The 22,221-nt window shown below is 51.3% G+C and overlaps 1 pseudogene; it reads left to right on the top strand.

Annotated features, from left to right (window-relative positions):
• Nucleotides 1–22,221, top strand: part of LOC120381560 — a 288,979-nt pseudogene that overhangs the window by 144,012 nt on the left and 122,746 nt on the right.

Below are 22,221 nucleotides of genomic sequence, written 5' to 3'. Positions count from 1 at the left end.
TGGTGCAGCCTGGCCCGCCCCCAAGGGGAAAAAGCACGATGGCAGTGCAGGGCTGGGCTGGACATCTTGGGACTGGCAGCTCCTGGTTTGTAAACAGGGCCCTTGTACTGGGCTGGGTGTAGTGGGGCTGTCCCTGCCGTACCATGACCCATCTCCTGTTGCCCCCGGCCAGCCCCTCGCTCTGAGGATTCTGCCCCCCTGCCCCATGTCCCCCATGGGGACCCACAAATATGTTTAGCACCGGGCCCACAAAAGGTTCATCCGGCCCTGTTTGGGGTGCAGGTTCTGGGAGGGAGTTGGGGGGCAGGAGGGTTGCAGGCTATGGGGAGGTTGAGTGAGGGGTGCAGGCTCTGACCTGGGGCAGGGGATTGGGGTACAGGAGCGGGTGCAGACACGCGGGCTCGGGGGAGTTGGGGTAGGAGGGTTGCAGGCTATGGGGAGGTTGAGTGAGGGGGCAGGCTCTGAGCTGGGGCAGGGGATGGGGTGCAGGGGTGCGGACACGTGGGCTCTGGGAGGAGTTGGGGGCGGGAGAGGTTCAGGCTATGGGGAGGTTGAGTGAGGGGTGCAGGCTCTGAGCTGGGGCAGGGGATGGGGTGCAGGGGTGTGGACACACGGGCTCGGGGAGTTGGGGGCAGGAGGGTTGCAGGCTATGGGGAGGTTGAGTGAGGGTGCAGGCTCTGAGCTGGGGCAGGGATGGGGGTGCAGGGGGTGCAGACATGCGGGGTCGGGAGGGAGTTGGGGCGGGAGGGTTGCAGGCTATGGGGGTTGAGTGAGGGTGCAGGCTCTGAGCTGGGGCAGGGGATGGGGGCAGGGGTCCGGACACGCGGGCTCTGGGAGGGAGTTGGGGGCAGGAGGGTTGCAGGCTATGGGGAGGTTGAGTGAGGGGCAGGCTCTTAGCTGGGGCAGGGGATGGGAGTGCAGGCGGTGCGGACACACGGGCTCTAGAAGGGAGTTGGGGGCGGGGGGGTTGCAGGCTATGGGGAGATTGAGTGAGGGGGGCAGGCTCTGAGTTGGGGCAGGGGATGGAGGTGCAGGGGTGCGGACACGCGGGCTCGGGGGAGTTGGGGCAGGAGGGTTGCAGGCTATGGGAGGTTGAGTGAGGGTGCAGGCTCTGAGCTGGGGCAGGGATGGGGTGCAGGGGTGCGGACACGCGGGTTCTGGGGAGTTGGGGTCGGGAGGGTTGCAGGCTATGGGGAGGTTGAGTGAGGGGGGCAGGCTCTGAGCTGGGGCAGGGGATAGGGGCGGGCGGGTGCGGACACGCGGGCTCTGGGAGGAGTTGGGGGTGGGAGGGTTGCAGGCTATGGGGAGGTTGAGTGAGGGGGGCAGGCTCTGAGCTGGGGCAGGGGATGGGGTGCAGGGGTGCGGACACGCGGGCTGGGGGAGTTGGGGCAGGAGGGTTGCAGGCTATGGGAGGTTGAGTGAGGGGCAGGCTCTGACCTGGGGCAGGGGATGGGGTACAGGGGTGCGGACACGCGGCTCGGGGGAGTTGGGGGCGGAGGGTTGCAGGCTATGGGGAGGTTGAGTGAGGGGGCAGGCTCTGAGCTGGGGCAGGGGATGGGGTGCAGACACACGGGCTCTGGGAGGAGTTGGGGGCGGAGGGTGCAGGCTATGGGGAGGTTGAGTGAGGGGTGCAGGCTCTGACCTGGGGCAGGGATGGGGTGCAGGGGTGCGGACACGCGGGCTCGGGGGAGTTGAGGGGCAGGAGGGTTGCAGGCTATGGGGAGGTTGAGTGAGGGGTGCAGGCTCTGACCTGGGGCAGGGGATGGGGTGCAGGGGTGGACACGCGGGCTGGTGGGGAGTTGGGGGGGGGGTTGCAGGCTATGGGGAGGCTGAGTGAGGGGGCAGGCTCTGAGCTGGGGCAGGGATGGGGTGCAGGGGTGCAGACACGCGGGCTCGGGGGAGTTGGGGGGAGGGTTGCAGGCTATGGGGAGGTTGAGTGAGGGGGCAGGCTCTGACCTGGGGCAGGGATGGGGGTGCAGGGGTGCGGACATGCGGGTTCGGGGGAGTTGGGGGCGGGAGGGTTGCAGGCTATGGGGAGGTTGAGTGAGGGGCAGGCTCTGAGCTGGGGCAGGGGATGGGGGTGCAGGGGACACGCGAGCTCTGGGGGAGTTGGGGGCAGGAGGTGCAGGCTATGGGGAGGGTGAGTGAGGTGCAGGCTCTGAGCTGGGGCAGGGGATGGGGTGCAGGGGACACGCGGGCTCGGGGGAGTTGGGGGCAGGGGTGCAGGCTATGGGGAGGTTGAGTGAGGGGGCAGGCTGTGAGCTGGGGCAGGGATGGGGTGCAGGGGTGTGGACACACGGGCTCAGGGGAGTTGGGGCGGGAGGTTGCAGGCTATGGGGAGGTTGAGTGAGGGTGCAGGCTCTGAGCTGGGGCAGGGGATGGGGGTGCAGGGGGTGCGGACATGCGGGTCGGGAGGAGTTGGGGGCGGGAGGGTTGCAGGCTATGGGGTTGAGTGAGGGGCAGGCTCTGAGCTGGGGCAGGGGATGGGGGCAGGGGTCCGGACACGCGGGCTCTGGGAGGGAGTTGGGGGCAGGAGGGTTGCAGGCTATGGGGAGGTTGAGTGAGGGGCAGGCTCTTAGCTGGGGCAGGGGATGGGAGTGCAGGCGGTGAGGACACACGGGCTCGGGGAGTTGGGGGCAGGAGGGTTGCAGGCTATGGGGAGGTTGAGTGAGGGTGCAGGCTCTGAGCTGGGGCAGGGGATGGAGGTGCAGGGGGTGCGGACATGCGGGGTCGGGAGGGAGTTGGGGTGGGAGGGTTGCAGGCTATGGGAGATTGAGTGAGGGGCAGGCTCTGAGCTGGGGCAGGAGATGGAGGTGCAGGGGTGTGGACACACGGGCTCTGGGATGGAGTTGGGGCGGGAGGGTTGCAGGCTATGGGGAGGTTGAGTGAGGGGGCAGGCTCTGAGCTGGGGCAGGGGATGGGGTGCAGGGGTGCGGACACGCGGGCTGGGGGAGTTGGGGTAGGGGGTGCAGGCTATGGGGAGGTTGAGTGAAGGGGCAGGCTCTGAGCTGGGGCAGGGGATGGGTGTGCAGGGGGTGCGGACACGCGGGCTCAGGGGAGTTGGGGGCAGGAGGGTGCAGGCTATGGGAGGTTGAGTGAAGGGGCAGGCTCTGAGCTGGGGCAGGGATGGGGTGCAGGGGACACGCGGGCTGGGAGTTGGCAGCTCGGCGCTGCACCAGGGAAGGGGCTGCGGGGTTTCACACGGACACAGACACTTTCCCACAGTCCCGGGCGGGAGGCAGAGCCGGGGGCGGGGTCTGGCCGGTGTGCCCCGCACTGGGGCTCCCGGCCGGAGCTGGGGCCGCCCCGCAGCGCTGGCACAGACCGAGCGGCGCTGCGGGGTCGGGGCTCGGACAGGCGGGGCGGTGCCTGGGCCCCGGGAACCCGCCCCCGGGCTGACACGCGGCAGAACCGAGACAGCCGGTGCCCCCGCCCGGCCCCCGGATCTGCGCGCGCAGCGGGGGCTCGGCCCGAGGGGCCCCTGTTCCCCCCCCAAACGGGGGTTTGTCCCGCACAGGGTCTGGCAGCGGCTCCCCCCCATTTCCCCCCCGGCCCCTCCCCCGCCGCCCCCTGCAGCAGCTCGACCCCCGGCCAGTGAATTTCTGCCCCGCTCAGCCCCTGGCAGCCCCTCCCCCCCGCTGCGATTTGCCCCCCGGGGCTTTTCACCCCCCCGCGGAGCGGGCAGCGAAGCGCCGGGAGCGGTGAGGGCAGAGAGCGGGCAGCGGCCACAGCGGCGGTTACTGCGCAGGCTCCGCTCCATGCGGCTGCGCATGCTCAGTGCAGCCCAAGTAGCGAATCCCGAGCGGGAGCTGTCTGTCGTTACACTTGACCAGTCACGTGACTCATTTCCCCCGCCCCTGCTTTGTACGTCACTTCCGGCCGCTGCGGCGGGAGGCTCCGGGCGCGCGGCAGAACCGGTAAGAGCCGAGCGGGGCGCGGGGAACAGACACCTGGGCCCGAGACCCCCCCCCGCCCTGGGCCGGGCCGGACCGGACCGGACGCACCTGCCCCTCCCCCACTGCCGTCCCCTCCCCTCCGGCCCCTTCAACCGTAAAATCCCCCCCCCCGGGGGCCCTCACACCGCCCCTCCCCCCGCGCTGGAATCGGGAGGGTTCCAGCCGCTGTTACTGCGCATGCGCCGTGCGAGTCCCGCTGGGGGCGGGAGAACAAAGCTGCTGCTGCCGCCTCCGCGTGAGCCGGGCCCGGGCTGAGCCGCTGCTGCTCCCCGGGGTCTGTGCGGGGCCCGGCCGGGGTTTCTCCAGCTGGGCCCCGCCCCCGGGCTCTGCCCGCCCCAGCCGCCCGGAGCCCCGGGGGTGAGAGACCCCGGGGGCGCTGGGGGCGGGCACGTGACTCTGCCCCGGGAACCCGGGAGAAGCCTCGGAGCCGCCTCGGCCCCAGCGGAGCCGCAGCAGGATCCGCCCCGCTGGGATGGGGAGCCCGGCGGGGGTCCCTGGGGGGAGATGGGGGGTGTCAGGCAGCAAGGGGAGAAGCTGGAGTTGTAGGGGGGGGAAGGTCAGTGGGACGCGGTGGGGGGGGTTGAACTGTCTCTGTGCAGCCAGGAAATTCCCCGGGGGGGGAAGTGGCGGGCGGGCGAAGGGGGGAGGGGGGTTAATTGGATCCTGTCCCTGTTGGTGCCACTTGCCTCTCGCCCCCGATACAAATTCTCTCCAGTTCTGCCCCGTTTCTCGCTCAGTGTCTCACATGGGCTGTCAAATCCGGGGAGATTCACCCCTTCCCCCCAGGTGTGTGACTGAGATCAGCGCTCTTATCGTACTGAGCGTGGCCCTGTTCTGTCAGGTGCTGCAGAGACCCCAACTAAGATCAGACCCCACATTGTGCCAGGCAAAACTGAGACCTGGAGCGAGATCACCGCCCCGCGCCCCCCCCCCCCCTTTGTGCCAGGCAGTGAACGACTGCGACCCAAACCACTTCCTCCATTGTTCTGGGCACTTCAGAGACCTCGACTGAGATCTGTGTCCCCGTTGGGTCTGGCCCTGCACTGACCCTAATGAAGATCACACCCCACCACTGTACTGGACACTGCACTGACCCTGACAGATCCTGCTCCCACATTTTGCCAGTTGCTGCAGCGACCTCAAACAAAATCAGGGATCCTGTAATGCTGGGAGTTGCAGAGACACCGACTGAGGTCAGGCCCCTGTTGCGCAGGACTCTGCACAGACACTGACCAAGATCAGGATCCCCATTGTGACAGGTGCTGAACAGACACCAAGGGTATCTCTACCCTGCCACTAAAACCCCCAGCTAGCCCATGCCTGGTGACTCAGGCTCACGGGCTCAGGCGAAGGGGCTGTTTAATTGCAGTGTAGATGTCTGGGCTCGTGCTGGGGCCAGGCTGTAGGACCCTGCGAGGTGGGAGGGTGCCAGACCTTGGGCTGCAGCCCCAGCCGGAACATGGACACCACAATTAAACAGCCCCACAGCCTGAGCCGTGTGAGCCCAAGTCAGCGGGGATGGGCCAGCCGCCGGTGTCGAACAAGTTTGCATGGAGAATTTGGGGCAAAACTGGAAACTGAACCCAGATTGTTTGAGTTCTTGCCTCTCCCCTTAACCCCAGGCCCAGCGTGTGTGTGTGCAGCGTTGTTTTGGCCTGTGCTTGCCTTGCATTGGCTTCCAAGGGAGGCTGTGGAATTTCCTTCATTGGAGGTTTTTAAGACCAGGTTAGAGATACACCAGTCTGGGAATGTCTAGGGATACTTGGTCCTGACTCGTCACAGGGGGCTGGAGTAGACGCCCTCTCAAGATCCCTTCCAGGCCTACATTGAAATAATTCTCTTTTGTGCTGTGTCCTGTTCTACGCTGAGCTGATTTGCATGGTGCCATTTGGAACTGTGATCGCACCATGTTGTGTAGCAGTTTTATGGTTCATTGTTTTGCCTCCGCTTGTTTGGTGCCTGTGCTGTGTTGGATTGAGTTGAGCTATTTTCCATTGTGTGCTTTTGTCCTAGGATGTCGTCGTTTGCATCGTGTTGCTTTCTTTTCCTTTGTATTGTCATTTTATGCTGTGGAGTGTAGGTTGTGTTTTATTTCCCCCTGAATTACCTGACATTACGTTGTGGTGGGTTTTACTCTGTATGTTGTGTTTTTATATATATATATATATAAAATATATATATATATATTTCATCACATCCTAGACATGTAGGGCTAGATAGGACCTCAAGATGTCATCAAGTCCAGCTCTCTCTGCCGAGGCAGGACCAAGTATATGTAGATTGTCTCTGACAGAGCTTTGTCCTACTCGTTCTTAAAAACTTCCAGGGAAAGAGACTCCCCAGCCCCCCTTGTAAGACTATTCCCGAGCTGAACTGCCTTAGCTCTGGGGACACCCACACAGACTGTAGTGGTGAGCAGCTCTGGAGAGAGAGGAGACCCCAGTGAGTGGGCAGCTGGGTAAAGAAACTAAAGTTGGGAGGAGAAACACTGATGCGTCCAAGGTCACCCAGGCTGTCTGTGACCGAGCTAGAAATAGATCCCAGTTCTAGTGCCACCGTACTGCTGTTTTGGGCACTGAAGGTCTCTGCCACCCTGGTGTTTTAGGCACTGGTGCAAACCCTTAGTACAGACAGAATTTACACTAGTGCACTCTGATTGGCACTGGTGCACCATGTCCCTGTTTGAAGGTTTGGGGTGGGGAGGGGGGGCAGTGACCTCCCTGAGGCCTGGGGCTGGCTGAACAGTGCAGCTGGTAAGGGAGGGGCAGCAGTGAGTGCTGGAGGTATGAGCCAGGAGCACAGCCCCACAGGACTGGACACTGAGTTCTCCTGACCCATGACACACACCCAGAGGCGTTGCCAGCAAAATGCCGCTGAATTTCTGTTCACCGGCCAGTACGCAGGTGCTCTTAGACGCCCTGGCGGGCGCTGTGGCATCCACAGGCACCACGTTGGAGACATAAAGGAATGAAAGAAAAGAAGTGGGGGGGACTTTGGACAGATCCCATCAGGCTGTGGGGCCCTGGGAGACTCTCAGTCCCCTTCAGAGTTTACTGGGTCTCCAGCATTGCCTTTGAGGGTGGTGCTCCCACTCCCTCCCCTCCCCCTTTACTGCCACCACAGGGCCTGTCACCGTCACTTCCTGCGGGGTGACTCCCAGAGGCTGTGTTTTGTTATCCCTCTCCCTCCCCGAACCGGCCCCCTTGTGCACCCTCCGTCACTCACCTCTGTCTGAGGAGACAAGGCGGGTCCTGGGGCGCGGGCGCTGCTGTGCTGGAGATGGGTGGCAGCCTGAGCTCCCTGCCGCATCCCACACCCCTGCACCCCAACCCCCAGCCCGGCGCCCCCAGCCCCCACCCACACCCCTCCTGCACCCCAGCTCCCTGCCCTGAGCGCCCTGCGGGATCCCACCCCCCTCCTGCACCCCAACCCCTTCCCAGAGCCCCCTGCCGCATCCCACACCCCTCCTGCACCCCAGCTCCCTGCCCTGAGCCCCCTGCCACATCCCACACCCCTCCTGCACCCCAGCTCCCTGCCCTGAGCCCCCTGCCGCATCCCACACCCCTCCTGCACTCCAGCCCTGGTTACCCAACCCCAGACTCATGGTTGAGAACCACTGCCTTACCCCACGAGTCACAGCAATGTTCAGGTTACTGCAAGTCCCAAAGGACCAGTCACTTCCTTAGGTCAATTGAATCTTAGATCTCCCAACAAAGACAACACTTGTAGCCAGTCCTGTCATAACCTGTATTAAGACTTATTTAAAAGGAAAGGAGAGTTGTTTACAAAGTTAAAGCAGGTAATCCTATAGATGCAGACGAGTTGCAGTCTTAGATTTCAAAAGGTAATAGAAGCTTCTGTAATAAGCAAGCTCTATATCTTCTTTAGGACTAACCCCGGCTAGGCAGCTGGGGATCTCTTGCTGATGCGTAAAAACTCCCCGCCCCGAGTCCAAGCAGCATACAGATCAGTTCCTTCTGTATGGGGGTTTTTCATCCCCTTCCTGCCACGTGCTCTGAGATGCCAGCTCAGCTAATGGGAAGTCAAGAGCACAACAACAGTGTTGTGTCGTCTTTAAGGTCCCATAATAGTCTCTCTGGTGTGGATGGACCTTTCCTGCCAGGCAGGGTGTAATGCATTCGGTTGTCAATCAGCACTTCACCTAGGTAAAGTCTCTCTCCTGTCTGTTGATTTACAGAGGCTCACAATGCAACTAGTCAGATATTAACCCAGGCAGAAACTATCAAGCATTTAATGAAGTCTAAACATGTTCTTATAGTCCTAATACCTGTTTTGACAATACTAACACAGGTGAGTCAGACTGATTCCACTGTGTGTTTGTCCATGTTCAATTAAGACATAAAAGCTTGTGTAAGAGCTAACACCTCATCTGCCAGTGTCACAGGCAGGCTGGGCGGGGATGGTGTCTCTAGCCTCTGTTTCCAGAAGCTGGGAATGGGTGACAGGGGATGGATCATTTGATGGTTACCTGTTCTGTTCTTTCCCTCTGAAGCACCTGGCATTGGCCACTGAGCTAGATGGACCATTGCTCTGATGCAGTGGGCCCTTCTTATTTTCACAGTCTGTATGAGGAGTATCTACTCATTGGGACTCACTGGGGAGCCACAGAAAGGAACAAGATGTGCTGAGGCAAGAAGGCCCAGTCTCAGAGCCCCTGGGGTCACGCTTGTCAAAAGCTAAAACTAGGCCCAGCCCAAGAAGGGGGCACTGCCAGGAGAGACTCTACAAAGGCTAAAGTATCAAACAACTTAGTTAACCTGAGAGCTGCCTTGGGGACAGTGACAGGGAGAATCCCAGAGTGACTCCTTTGATTCTGCTCTTCTCTGGCCTTTTTCATAGGCTATGGCTACACTTAAACTTCAAAGCGCTAAGTGTAGTCAAAGCGCCAGCGCTGGGAGAAAACTCTCCCAGCGCTGTCCGTACTCCACCTCCCTGTGGGGAATAACGGACAGCGCTGGGAGCACGGCTCCCAGCGCTGGGGCTTTGACTACACTGGCGCTTTAACCACAATTTGCAGCGCTGCAGAGGTGTGTTTTCACACCCTGCTGCAGCGCTGCAAATTTGTAAGTGTAGCCAATCCCTTAGAATCATAGAACTGGAAGGGACCTCGAGAGGTCATCTAGGCCAGTCCCCTGCACTCAAGGCAGGACTAAGTATTATCTAGACAATCTCTGACAGGTGTTTGTCCAGCCTGCTCTTAAATATCCCCAGTGATGGAGATTCCACAACCTCTCTACGCTATTTGTTCTGGAGTTTAACCACTCTGACAGTTAGGAAGTTTTTTCCTAATCTCCATCCTAAATTGCCCTTGCTGCAATTTAAGGCCATTACTTCTTGTCCTATCCTCAGAGGTTAAGAACAATTTTTTCTTCCACATCCCTGTAACAACCTTTTATGTACTTGAAAACTATTATCATGTCCCCTCTACTCCAGACTAAACAAACCCAATTTTTTCAATCTTCCCTCATATGTCATGTTTTCTAGACCTTTAATCATTTTTGTTGCTCTTCTCTGGACTTTCTCCAATTTGTCCACATCTTTCCTCATATGTGGCACCCACAAATGGACACGGTACTCCAGTTGTGTCCTAATCCGCACAGAGTGGAGTGGAAGAATTACTGCTTGTGTCTTGCTTACAGTACTCCCTCAAATACATCCCAGAATGATATTTGCCCTTTTGACTTATACTTAGCTTGTGATCCACTCTGGCCCCCAGCTCCCTTTCCGCAGTGCTCCTTCCTGGGCAGGAATTTCCCATTTTGTACGTGTGCACCTGATTGTTCCTTCCTAAATGAAGCACTTTGCATTTGTCCTAATTGAATTTCATCCTATTTACTTCAGGCCTTTTCTCCAGATCATTTTCAATTTTAATCATAGAATATCAGGGTTGGAAGGGACCATAGGAGGTATCTAGTCCAATCCCCTGCTCAAAGCAGGACAAATCCCCAGACAGATTTTTGCCCCAAATCCCTCAATGGCCCCCTCAAGGATTGATCTTACAGCCTTGGGTTTAGCAGGCCGATGCTTAAACCACTGAGCTCTCCCTCCCTGGCCTATCCTCTAAAGCACTTGCAACCCCTCCCAGCTTGGTATTGTCTGCAAACTTGGTAAGTATAACAGAGGATGTTACTGGGAGGGTTTCACTGTGTCTCAGAGGGTTACACCCTGGTGGGAGGGGGCTAGGCCTGTACTGGAATAAGGTCACTCTGTGCTTCACAGTGTGGCAGAACCTAGAGTGTCCATTAAAAGGGAAAAATTAGGGGGGAATCAGCATGTGGAATGGACAAAAGCCCCCTCTGCATTGTCTCACATTGCCCTTCTCGTCCTGGCAGGCTACAGATTAACGTCCACGTTTTGCTCCAGATCATCCCGTCCTCCCAGGGGGAAGGAAATGGCTGCAATGGAGCTGGCTCAGGTAAGGGATTCTCAGGGAGCTGGTGGTGGGTTCTGCTTGGAGGGAGAGGAGCAGTATGTGCATAGGAGGGTAGGAGCTGCTGGAGGTGGTGGGAGGAAGGAAATATCTCGGGTGGAGAAAGGGAGGGGACAGGATGTGACAAACCTGCTGAGATTTGTGTACTCTAGGGTGTGATGGGTTGTCACCCCGGGGTGCAGTCTGGGGAGCTTCTGGGAACCGCTGTGCCCTCTAACCCTCAAGCTGGGCTGGCCCTTCTCACATGGCTTTGCTGGAGATTCAGCCAGCCTCTCCAGGGCCTGTCATCACCCAACACGACAGCAGGTGGCGCCATGCAGCCAACTAAGCTACCTGAGTGCTTTACCTGAGCCGCTCAAGGACAGATAGAGACAACAGCCAATTTCCCAGCTCCCCAACCTTGCACACCTGCTGTAGTATAAATTTAGAATTCTACCATCTTATAGTGCACAGGGACCTCTGTAATGTAAGCTCATTAATATAGTTCACCTTCCCCTCGATATGGGAAAGATGTGCACAACAAGCCTGTGCTAACCAAGCTCAGCTTTTCCCCAAACACTTCACTCAAAATGCACTGATTAAGATAAAGCATAAAACAAGTGTATTAATGGCAGAAAGGTAGATTTTAAGTAATTATTGTTAGAACAAAAAAGGAGCCGGTTGATCCAGAGGCGGATATGAATACAGGCTTCTTTATTGTGTTACTTGTTCCCCTTGACCCAACTATCGAGTAAGCACTGGATTAGTTACATCACATGCCTTTTATCTGAGTTTGTATGTAAACACCTACATCCGTTACAACACCCCCAAACCCCTTATTAAGTAGTAGAAACACTCATACAATTAGTATACCCACCCCTATCCACTGTCACAGTATCACAGTTCTTTGCAATAACGTGTTGCCACAAATTTCCCTAAACAGCAGTTCTTGGGGTATGGAGGAAGGGTCAATGAGCAGTTCTCGGGGAGGGAGGAAGGGGCCATAAGCCAGGGCTTGTTTATGTAGCTGGGAAAGGAAGGGAGGGGGAGGTAACATTTCTTTTACTTTCTTTCACACAAAGGACATTCATTCCAGCAACTACATTTCTCATGCAGCTGCATCAATGTCAATTCTTACAAGCAACAGAGAGAGGAAAAATATGGCAACTTAATTGTTAAGCAAAGAATTACTGCCTGCTTATGCCTTTGTCCCCAATGCATGTCAGCACATTAGCAGCTTCCCAGCTCTTTTACTGAACCCTAACGTATCCCAACAATTCTAAGTGATAGCAAACAGATCAAAGGAGATTATTTAGCAGATAACCAAAAGCTCAAACTAAGCCTAACATACTATCTGGATAGAATTTGAATTAGCAGTTTCTCACCCTGACTGATGGTACAAGCAGTCCCCCAAGTTTCCATACACAGGCTAGAAATCCCTTTACCCTGGGACCAGCAGTTCCCCCAGTTCAGTCTTTGTTCCTCAGGTGTTTCCAGGAGTTCTCTTGTGTGGGGAATGAGGCCAAGAGATGATGTCACACCCCACCTTATGTAGCTTTTCCATATGGCGGGAACCATTTGTTCCAAACTAAGTTCCCAGTCCAGTTTGTGGAAAAATACAGGTACCAAAATGGAGTTCGTTGTCATGTGGTCTAGTCACATGTCCTAGCGTGTCCTGCTGAGTCATAGTAGCCATGACTCATAGGCTGGCTGAAACAATCACAGGAAGGCTAAGCTCTTCCACGGTCCATTGTCTTTGTTGATGAGCCATCAGCTCTGTCTGGCTTCTTCGTTGTTGTACCTGAAAGGCTCGTTGTGGGTGTTACCCAGAGTAAGCACATTTGAAATACAGATACAGAGTCAATATCCTTAACTTCAAATACAAACATGATGCATGCACACAAATAGGATAATCATATTCAGCACATGACGCATCTTGCACAAAATGCATCATAATTATGTCCTAATCATATTATAACCATACCACTATGCTGAATATGGGGTGTAGTGTCAGATAGGGCCTAATTTCAAGGCACCGGATTTGGGAATGGAACTTCTCTTTGTGGAACAGGAAATAACCCTCCAGCCAGGGCTGGGACAACTTCCCAGACTCCCAGTGCTGGAGCATGAATCTACTGGCACTTCATTAGTTACCACCACCCTCAATCTTTGTGGTAACTGTAAACTTTATCCGTGATAATTTTATATTCTGTTCTAGGTCATTGATAAGAATGTTAAATAGCACACGGGCAAAAAGCAATCCTTGTGGGAACCCGCTAGAAATAAATCCACTCGACCATGGTTCCCCATTTACAATCCCAGTTTTTAATCTATTTAATGTATGCCGTGTTTATTTTGTATCATTCTAGTTTTTTACTCAAAATATTGTGCTGAATCAAGTCATATTCCTTACAGAAGTCTAGATAATAATAATATTAGCTGCAACCAAACTTTTGATCTCATCTAATAAGGATATCCAGTTAGTTTGATAGGATCTATTTTCTCTAAACCTTTGTTAATAGGTGCTAATGCTATTACCATCCTTTAATTCTTTATTAACAAAATCCAGTATCGACTGCTCCATTATTTTGCTCAGTAATGATATCAGACTGACACTCTTGTAATTAGCTAGGTCATCTCTTTTACACTTTTTAGTATTGGCTGGCACAGCATTAGCTTAATTCTAGTCTTCTGGAATTTCCCCAGTTTTCCAAGTCCTAATTACAATCAACATTAATAGTCCACCACGCTCCTCCACCAGGTCTTTAAAAACTCTTGGATACAAGTGATCTGGACCTGCTTATTTAAACATGTCTAACTGTAATAGCTGCTGTTTAATGTCCTTGTGAGTTCTTGTTGGAATGGAAAGAGTGTCGTCGTCAACATCTTATGATACGAGTACAGCATCTGTTTTTCTCCAAATCCAGGAGAGAAATATTTATTGAACACTTTTACCTCTTCTGCATTATTTTTGATAATTCTGCCATTTCCGTCTAGTAATTTATCACTACCATTGTTAGGATTAATATACTTTTCAAAACTTCCTTCTTATTTTCATTGATTGGTCATTGATTTCTGATAGCTTCCCTTATCAATTTTCTACAATTCTGACCTTCTAACTCAGGGTGAGCAACCTTTCAGAAGTCTTCATTTATTCAGTCTAATTTAAGGTTTTGAGTGGGCCAGTAATACATTTTAACATTTTTAGAAGATCTTTCTCTGTCTATAATATATATAACTAAACTATTGTTGTATGTAAAGTAAATAAGGCTTTTAAAATGTTTAAGAAACTTCATTTAAAATTAAATTAAAATGCAGAGCCCCCCGGACTGGTGGCCAGGACCCGGGCATTGTGAGTGCAACTGAAAATCAGCTTGCGTGCTGCCTTCAGCACCCGTGCCATAGGTTGCCTACCCCTGTTCTAAGTAATATTCTTTACTACTGACTTCCCTTTTCTTCCTTATATTTTATTTGGAGAGTGTTTCCTACCAGGGAGCCATTAGTAGGGTCCAGAGCCAGCCCCATCTCCTATATCAAACTCTGGCTAGTAGGTATGTGATAAATGTGACGACCCTGCCTCCATCTGTCAGCTGGGAGACGCAAAGGTTCTCTCATTCTACCCTCTGATGCTTCCTGGCTGCTCTAGGCAAGGTGAGGTGGGACTCTGTTAACATGTGCCTCCCGGAGCTTCCATTTCCCTGGTGCTGCTGTTCCGTGAATAGTGGGATTGTGAGTGGGGCAGCAGGTACTGAGTGTTGGACTCTTGCTCTTTCAGGAGTTGGTGACTTTCGAGGAGGTGGCTGTGTATTTCACCAGGGAGGAATGGGCTCTGCTGGACCCTGTTCAGAGAGCCCTCTACAGGGATGTCATGCAGGAGAACTATGAGACGGTGACCTCGCTGGGTAAGGAGTCCTGTCTCCTGGGTTATTAGAAGCTGTGGGGTCTCTGAAGAACCTGAGTAGTAATAACTTTATACCTTTATTCATCATACAAGTTTTGACAAGTTTCCTTGCTCCCCCTTTTTTTGCCTTATCTCCCACCCACTAGTATCATTTTTGGACATGTGCCTTTTTGGTGCCATCAGACATTTTAAAATGGCATTGAATGTATCCTTATTGGCTACATTCATAACTACATTAATCACTGTAGCTTTCATGGCTTTTCCTCATTTTAAGAGGAAAATATGCTGCCTGTAGAATTCTAAATTGAGTAAATAGGTGTGTGACCAATGCATGGCTTGTGTGACAGTCAGATGAGCTCCTCTTTTGATAGAAGAGAGTATAATTTTGTCATTCAGGAGCCCAAAGGTGAAAGGAGAACAGACCCATGTGAGAGGAGGAGAAGAGGGGGAGTAGATAATTCTGTGGTGCCTGGACATGGGGAAGGTGTGTGCAGGGTTAGAGGTAAGATGGAGAAAGGAGAGATGAGGTTGTGAGAGACGAGGAGGGAACAGAAGATGCTCCCAAGGTGCCGGGAGGTGGTGCTGGCTGAGAGTAATGGGAAGAAGGGGAGGGGAGTGTGGGGGAAGGGCACCCAGGAAGTGGGCTGGGTGGGTCAGTGGGAGGGAGGAGAGGTTTGGGGATCTGGAGCTGTGGGGGATCCCAGACCTTTAACCCCAAATCCCTACCGAAGCCTTGTTGCTTTAGAGCCTCCACTCCAGTTTTATTTCTGTTCAGTTTCACTTTATTATACATTTTTTCCCCAAATATTAATATTTTAACTCTTGACCTCCCTCTCCCACTCATTACCCCCCATCCCATATAACCTCCCCATCTCTATGCACAGCGACCCCGGCCACCGATCCTGAGTCCTTGCTGCATCCTCCCTCCCAGAGCAGGGCCCCTACCCAGGCACAAATGGGCACTTTGTCGATGATGTCACAGGGTGGTATAGTCTGTACAATTTTTACACCTATAAGATTACATATTCCGAAGCCCTTCACGCCAGTCGGGCTTATCTCTATGAGCCGATACAGTCTGTTCCCCAGTGTTCCCTTCCTAGCTCTGATGCCGCAGAGCCTGGCCTGTGTCCCTGTTCCCGTTCGCCCCCTAACCAACATTCAACATTCATGGGGCCTCATCTGGAGCACTGTGTCCAGTTTTGGGCCCAGCACTATAAGAAGGATGTGGAAAAATTGGAAAGCATCCAGCGGGGGGCAACAAAAATGGTTAGGGGACTGGAACACATGACTTCTGAGGAGAGGCTGAGGGAACTGGGATTGTTTAGCCTGCAGAAGAGAAGAATGAGGGGGGATTTAATAGCAGCCTTCAACTACCTGAAGGGGGGTTCCAAAGAGGATGGATCTAGACTGTTCTCAGTGGTAGCAGATGACAGAATAAAGAGTAATGATTTCAAGTTGCAATGGGGGAGGTTTAGGTTGGATATTAGGAAACACTATTTCACTAGGAGAGTGGTGAAGCCCTGGGATGGGTTCCCTGGGGAGGTGGTGGAATCTCCTTCCTTAGAGGTTTTTAAGGTCAAGCTTGACAAAGCCTTGGCTGGGATGATTTAGTTGGGGATTGGTCCTGCTTTGAGCAGGGGTGGGGCTAGATGACCTCCTGAGGTCCCTTCCAACCCTGATATTCTATGATTCCAATTTCCTTCCCCCCTCCTGTTTGACCCCATTTATAGAGTAATATTCTCAGCTATACCTTAACCAATCATTGTGCTGAAATTTAACTAAACAATTCTAACATATTGTGACATAATTCTCTAACCCAGGCGTCGGCCCCCTTTCAGAAGTGGTGTACTGAGTCTTCATTTATTCACTCTAATTTAAGATTTCATGTGCCAATAATACATTTTAACGTTTTTAGAAAGTCTCTTTCTATAAGTCTATAATACATAATTAAACTATTGTATATAAAGTCAGTAAGGTTTTTAAAATGTTTAAGAAGCTTCATTTAAAATTAATTAAAAATGCAGAGCCTTCTGGACCGGTGGCCAGGACATGGGCAGTGTGAGTGCCACTGAAAATCAACTCGTGTGCCGCCATAGGTTGCCTACTCCTGCTCTAACCAATTATAAACCAGTACCCTAATTAACTTACACCTGGCACATTAATTATACAGGAGAGAGAAACAATTAGAGAACCAGACTGATTAACAATGTAAAAGTGGTGGCCATAAAGATAAAGCAATACAGAAATGAGGGTTTCACAACCACAACCATTGATAAGGGATTTCTTGCCAGACAGAATGCTATCAAATTAAGGTTTCTTTAACCATCTTAAGATCTGGACAGGATCGAGTTCCTAACAGCCCAATAGCACCTTATTTCAGTGTGACTGGTTTGGGATGTGAGGATATGACCCTTCGCTTCCCAGCTTATGGCTGCCCCTGCTGCTTAGCCAAAGGCCTTAGCCTAAGAACAAGGCCTCAGGCTATCCTAGTGAGAGAAGGCCCAGACACAGGCAGACTGTGATTTTGATTCTTTGTTTTCATACTCCTGTAACTAGCTAAGTGATAAAAATAGGCCTAAGTTCTTAAAATATAGGCTTTGCAGGCAGGCCTGAATATCGCCATTCTAACAGAGGGTTCTACCCCTTTCCCCGTGCTGTGTCTGTCTTGTCTATTTAGACGGTAAATTCTTCAGAGCATGGGCCATCTACTATTCTGCATTTGTACTGTGCCTAGCACAACGGAGACACACTGTTAGTTGGTCCTTAAGCACTAGGTAATGCGTATGATTAATAATAATAATAACTCTCCTGCCACTTGGAGCCAAGGAAGCTGGCCTTGGGATGTTACTGCTTAAAAATGATCTGAGCTTAAAACCATGGACTATTCTTTGTGACAAGTATCCCACAAATTCCACTGACCTCCCTTGTTTTCTTTGTCTGGCATAGGGTTTCTAAATTCCAAACCTGATGTGGTCTCACAGCTGGAACGAGGGGAAGAGCCGTGGGTCCCGAACCTCCAGGGTTCTGAGAAAGAAGTGCTTCCAAGAGCTGCCTGCACAGGTGAGGACATGGTTAAAGCAAGTCAAAAACTGTCCGTGAATACAGGAAACATTTGGGATGCCGCATAAAGACCTTGTGAGCTCTCCAAGTTCAGGATTGTTCCCTGCAGATGTGGAATAATTAGGCAGATGTCACTCATGGCTTCCCACCTATCCTGACTAACAACTGGCAGCAGATCCCTACCTGATCCCACTTTCCCCTCCATGTTCTGGTGAAATGCAGACCAAAACTGATCCCTTCATCTCTCCTCTGGGGAAAATCAGCTCCTGATAGGTTTGATCTCTCCTGCACATATTTTGGTTTGTTCCCCCCTTTTTCCATTCCTCTCTCTGAGATTTCCTTTCTCTCAGGCACAGGGAGTGACCTATGTCTGGATTCTCTCTGTCTCCCATCAGGTGATAGGATGGTGCGTGAGAATGAGGAGCAGAAACCCCTGCAGGAAGATGCTGAGCAAGGACAGCCACATGGGACGTTATCAGGAAGACCCAAAGGGAATGTTTCCAGGAGTTGTGCACTCCGAGAAAAAGTAAAAGCCTCTGAGACTCAGCAGAGGCCAGAGGAGAACTTCAGTAGCCTCTCAGACCTTATTACACATGAGAGAATCAACTTGGAAGAGACACACTACACATGCCATGAGTGCGGGGAAAGCTTCAATCGGCGCTCAAACCTTATCAGACATCAGAGAATCCACACAGGGGAGAAGCCCTACATGTGCGCTGAGTGCGGGAAAAGCTTCAGTCAGCGCTCAAGCCTTGTCACACATCAGAGAATCCACACAGGGGAGAAGCCCTACACATGCTCTGAGTGCGGGAAAAGCTTCAGTCTGTGTTGTCACCTTATCAGACATCAGAGAATCCACACAGGGGAGACGCCCTACACATGCTCTGAGTGCGGGAAAAGCTTCAGTCAGCTCTCAAACCTTATCAGACATCAGAGAATCCACACAGGGGAGACGCCCTACACGTGCTCTGAGTGCGGGAAAAGCTTCAGTCTGTGTTGTCACCTTATGACACATCAGAGAATCCACACAGGGGAGAAGCCCTACACATGCTCTGAGTGCGGGAAAAGCTTCAGTCAGCGCTCAAGCCTTGTCACACATCAGAGAATCCACACAGGAGAGACGCCCTACACGTGCTCTGAGTGCGGGAAAAGCTTCAATCAGCGCTCAAGCCTTGTCACACATCAGAGAATCCACACATGAGAGACCCCCTACACATGCTCTGAGTGTGGGAAAAGTTTCACTGAGCACTCAAACTTTGTCAGACATCGTAGAATCCACAGTGGAGAGAGACCCTACACATGCTCTGCATTTGGGAAAAGCTTCAGTCAGATGTCATTCTCTATTAGATATCAGAAAATCCAAATGGGAGAGAACTGTAAGAAATGCCTTTATTAGGGCTTCCCAAAGATTTGTTTTAAAAAAAATCACATTTGCTAATTCCAATATAGTGATCTTTGCACCATCTTCACTGTGGTCTCTCAGCTCTGCCGGATGAGTTGCCTGCTTCAGACTTTTGCAGTTCACCCTTCTTTGGGGTCAGTCCTGTGATCTTTACTATCAGCTCCTTTCCTTTTGACTTGTAGGAGCGTGTGTCCCTCCAGCCAGGAATTTCATCAGCTCCAGGTGGGGGAGAGAGGGTTGATGCCAACAAGCTACCCTGAGGCAAAAGTTACCTGTGCCTTACATCCACTAGGACTGTACATGGAATTGGGTGCTCAAGTTAGTGATTCTGGTATAAAAAGACAATTATAGTTGTAGAGCAGAAGCAGCCCAGGGAGTGAACCGAACAGACAATGATCAAGTGATTTCTCTCCTGCCATCCATCTCCATCCTCTGACAAACAGAGGCTAGGGACACCATTCCTTACCCATCCTGGCTAATAGCCATTAATGGACTTAACCTCCATGAATTTATCCAGTTTTCTTTTAAACCCTGTTATAGTCCTAGCCTTCACACCCTCCTCAGGTAAGGAGTTCCACAGGTTAACGGTGCGCTGTGTGAAGAAGAACTTCCTTTTATTTGTTTTAAACCTGCTGCCTATAAATTTCATTTTGTGGCCCCTAGTTCTTGTATTATGGGAATAAATAAATAACTTTTCCTTATCTACTTTCTCCACATCACTCATGATTTTATATACCTCTATCATATTCCCTCTTAGTCTCCTCTTTTCCAAGCTGAAAAGCCCTAGCCTCTTTAATCTCTCCTCATATGGGACCCATTCCAAACCCCTAATCATTTTAATTGCCCTTCTCTGAACCTTTTCTAATGCCAGTATATCTTTTTTGAGATGAGACGACCACATCTGTACATAGTATTCAAGATGTGGGCATACCATGGAGTTATATAAGGGTAATAATATAGGCAGTCTTATTCTTTATCCCCTTTTTAATTATTCCTAACATCCTGTTTGCTTTTTTGACCGCCTCTGCACACTGCGTGGGCATCTTCAGAGAATTATCCACAATGACTCCAAGATCTTTTTCCTGATTTGTTGTAACTAAATTAGTCCCGATCATATTTTATGTATAATTGGAGTTATTTTTTCCAATATGCATTACTTTACATTTATCCACATTAAATTTCATGTGCCATTTTGTTGCCCAATCACTTAGTTTTGTGAGATTTTTTTTAAGTTCTTCACAGTCTGCTTTGGTCTTAACTATCTTGAGCAGTTTAGTATCATCTGCAAACTTTGCCACCTCACTTTTTACCCCTTTCTCCAGATCGTTTATGAATAAGGTGAATAGGATTGGTCCTAGGACTGACCCTTGGGGAACACCACTAGTTACCCCTCTCCATTCTGAGAATATGCCATTAATTCCTACCCTTTGTTCCCTGTCTTTTAACCAGTTCTCAATCCATGAAAGGACCTTCCCTTTTATCCCATGACAACTTAATTTATGTAAGAGCCTTTGGCGAGGGACCTTGCCAAAGGCTTTCTGGAAATCTAAGTACACTATGTCCACTGGATCCCCTTGTCCACATGTTTGTTGACCCCCTCAAAGAACTCTAATAGATTAGTAAGACATGATTTTCCTTTACGGAAACCGTGTTGACTTTTGCCCAACAATTTATGTTCTTCTATGTGTCTGACAATTTTATTCTTTACTATTGTTTCAACTAATTTGCCCGGTACCGATGTTAGACTTACTGGTCTGTAATTGCCGGGATCACCTCTAGAGCCCTTTTAAAATATTGGCTTTACATTAGCTAACTTCCAGTCATTGGGTACCGAAGCCGATTCAAAGGACAGGTTACAAACCATAGTTAATAGTTCCGCAACTTCACATTTGAGTTCTTTCAGAACTCTTGGGTGAATGCCATCTGGTCCTGGTGACTTGTTAATGTTGAGTTTATCAATTAATTCCAAAACCTCCTCTAGTGACACTTCAGTCTGTGACAGTTCCTCAGATTTGTCACCTACAATTTGGCAATGTTTATGCTCCTTTCTAGGATTTGACTTCCACTTTTTAAAGGAAGACTTTTTGTCTCTCACTGCTTCTTTTACATGGTTGTTAAGCCCCGGTGGCTCTTTTTTAGTTCTTTTACTGTGTTTCTTAAATTGGGGTATACATTTAAGTTGGGCCTCTATTATGGTGTCGTTAAAGTGTCCATGCAGCTTACAGGAATTTCACTTTAGTCACTGTACCTTTTTAATTTCTGTTTAACTAACCCCCTCATTTTTGTATAGTTCTCCTTTTTGAAATCAAATGCCACAGTGTTGGGCTTTTGAGATGTTCTTCCCACCACAGGGATGTTAAATGTTATTATATTATGCCGTTTATTTGGAGCAACTGCAGTTATTTGGGAGAGTACAGACAGGCAGAGTTTCCCCTCCCGAGGTAGGTCTCGGTTAGATAAACAATCAAGGCAAGCATTTATACCTTTTGCGACATACAGTAACGAGCAACAACTGCATTTTGTTTGTACATATTCCTTTCTGATAGCTTACTTCTCTCAGCAATTTCTGCTACAATCTGCATTCTATTCTTATCTAACACAAGGTCGAAAACCAGCGTCTCTTACAGTTCTTTTCCGCTCGCCCACGCCCTGCTTGGAAGTCTCCTGTTATTAGCTGTTAGTTAGCCTGGTAAATATCAAGTCCCTGAGAAAACACAGTTATACGAAGCAAAACAAAATCACAAATAGAAATGTCATTGGAAATTCAAAAATTAAAAAGGAAAATGCAGTTCCCATCACTTCATTGTATTTGGGCCATTCCTGTATCGAGAGTACCCGCTAAGGGCCCTGTGTGCTTATGGGAAACCTGGAGGAACTCATAGCACAGCCTGGACATGAAACTCAACTGCTCCCAGGTGCCGCAGTAAAACCCTTTTCCTGCTGTGATGTTGATGATTTTATGAAAATATGCTAATGGGTCTGAATATAATGTAACTGGAACATACTTCATGCAAAAGGTCTCTTGTGCAATATCATTACAAAGCTTATTATCTACTGTGTGTGTTCAGCCTATTTGTATGAACCGATCATTCCTGTATCTGAAGCTAGAAATATGAACTATAATTCTGAGGTCCTGTTGTAATGATGCAAAGTGTGGGCCATTAACAGTGGTTTGGACTCTTGATGGCTTCCATTAACCAGGACAATTGACTGGAGATGGCTCTGTCCTGCACCATCTGTGAGTCAGGCCAGGAACAATGAAGGCTTGGGGTCTCACAGGGCATGTGACCATGTCACCTGGTACAGGAATCCATCTTAAACCTGGGGCTTTTCCCCAGGAGAGAGACAAAAGATTCCTGCCTTGTACCAAAGCTGTATAAGGGGGTGGAACAGAAGAAAGGTGGCTGCTGTCGTGAGAAATCCCCTAGCTACCACCTGAGCTGGAACAAGGACTATACCAGGTGCAAAGATT

This window comes from Mauremys reevesii, linkage group 14 (assembly GCF_016161935.1).
Source record: "Mauremys reevesii isolate NIE-2019 linkage group 14, ASM1616193v1, whole genome shotgun sequence".
In the NCBI taxonomy this organism is placed as follows: Eukaryota; Metazoa; Chordata; order Testudines; family Geoemydidae; genus Mauremys; species Mauremys reevesii.
This window is presented reverse-complemented; position numbering and strand designations above follow the sequence as displayed.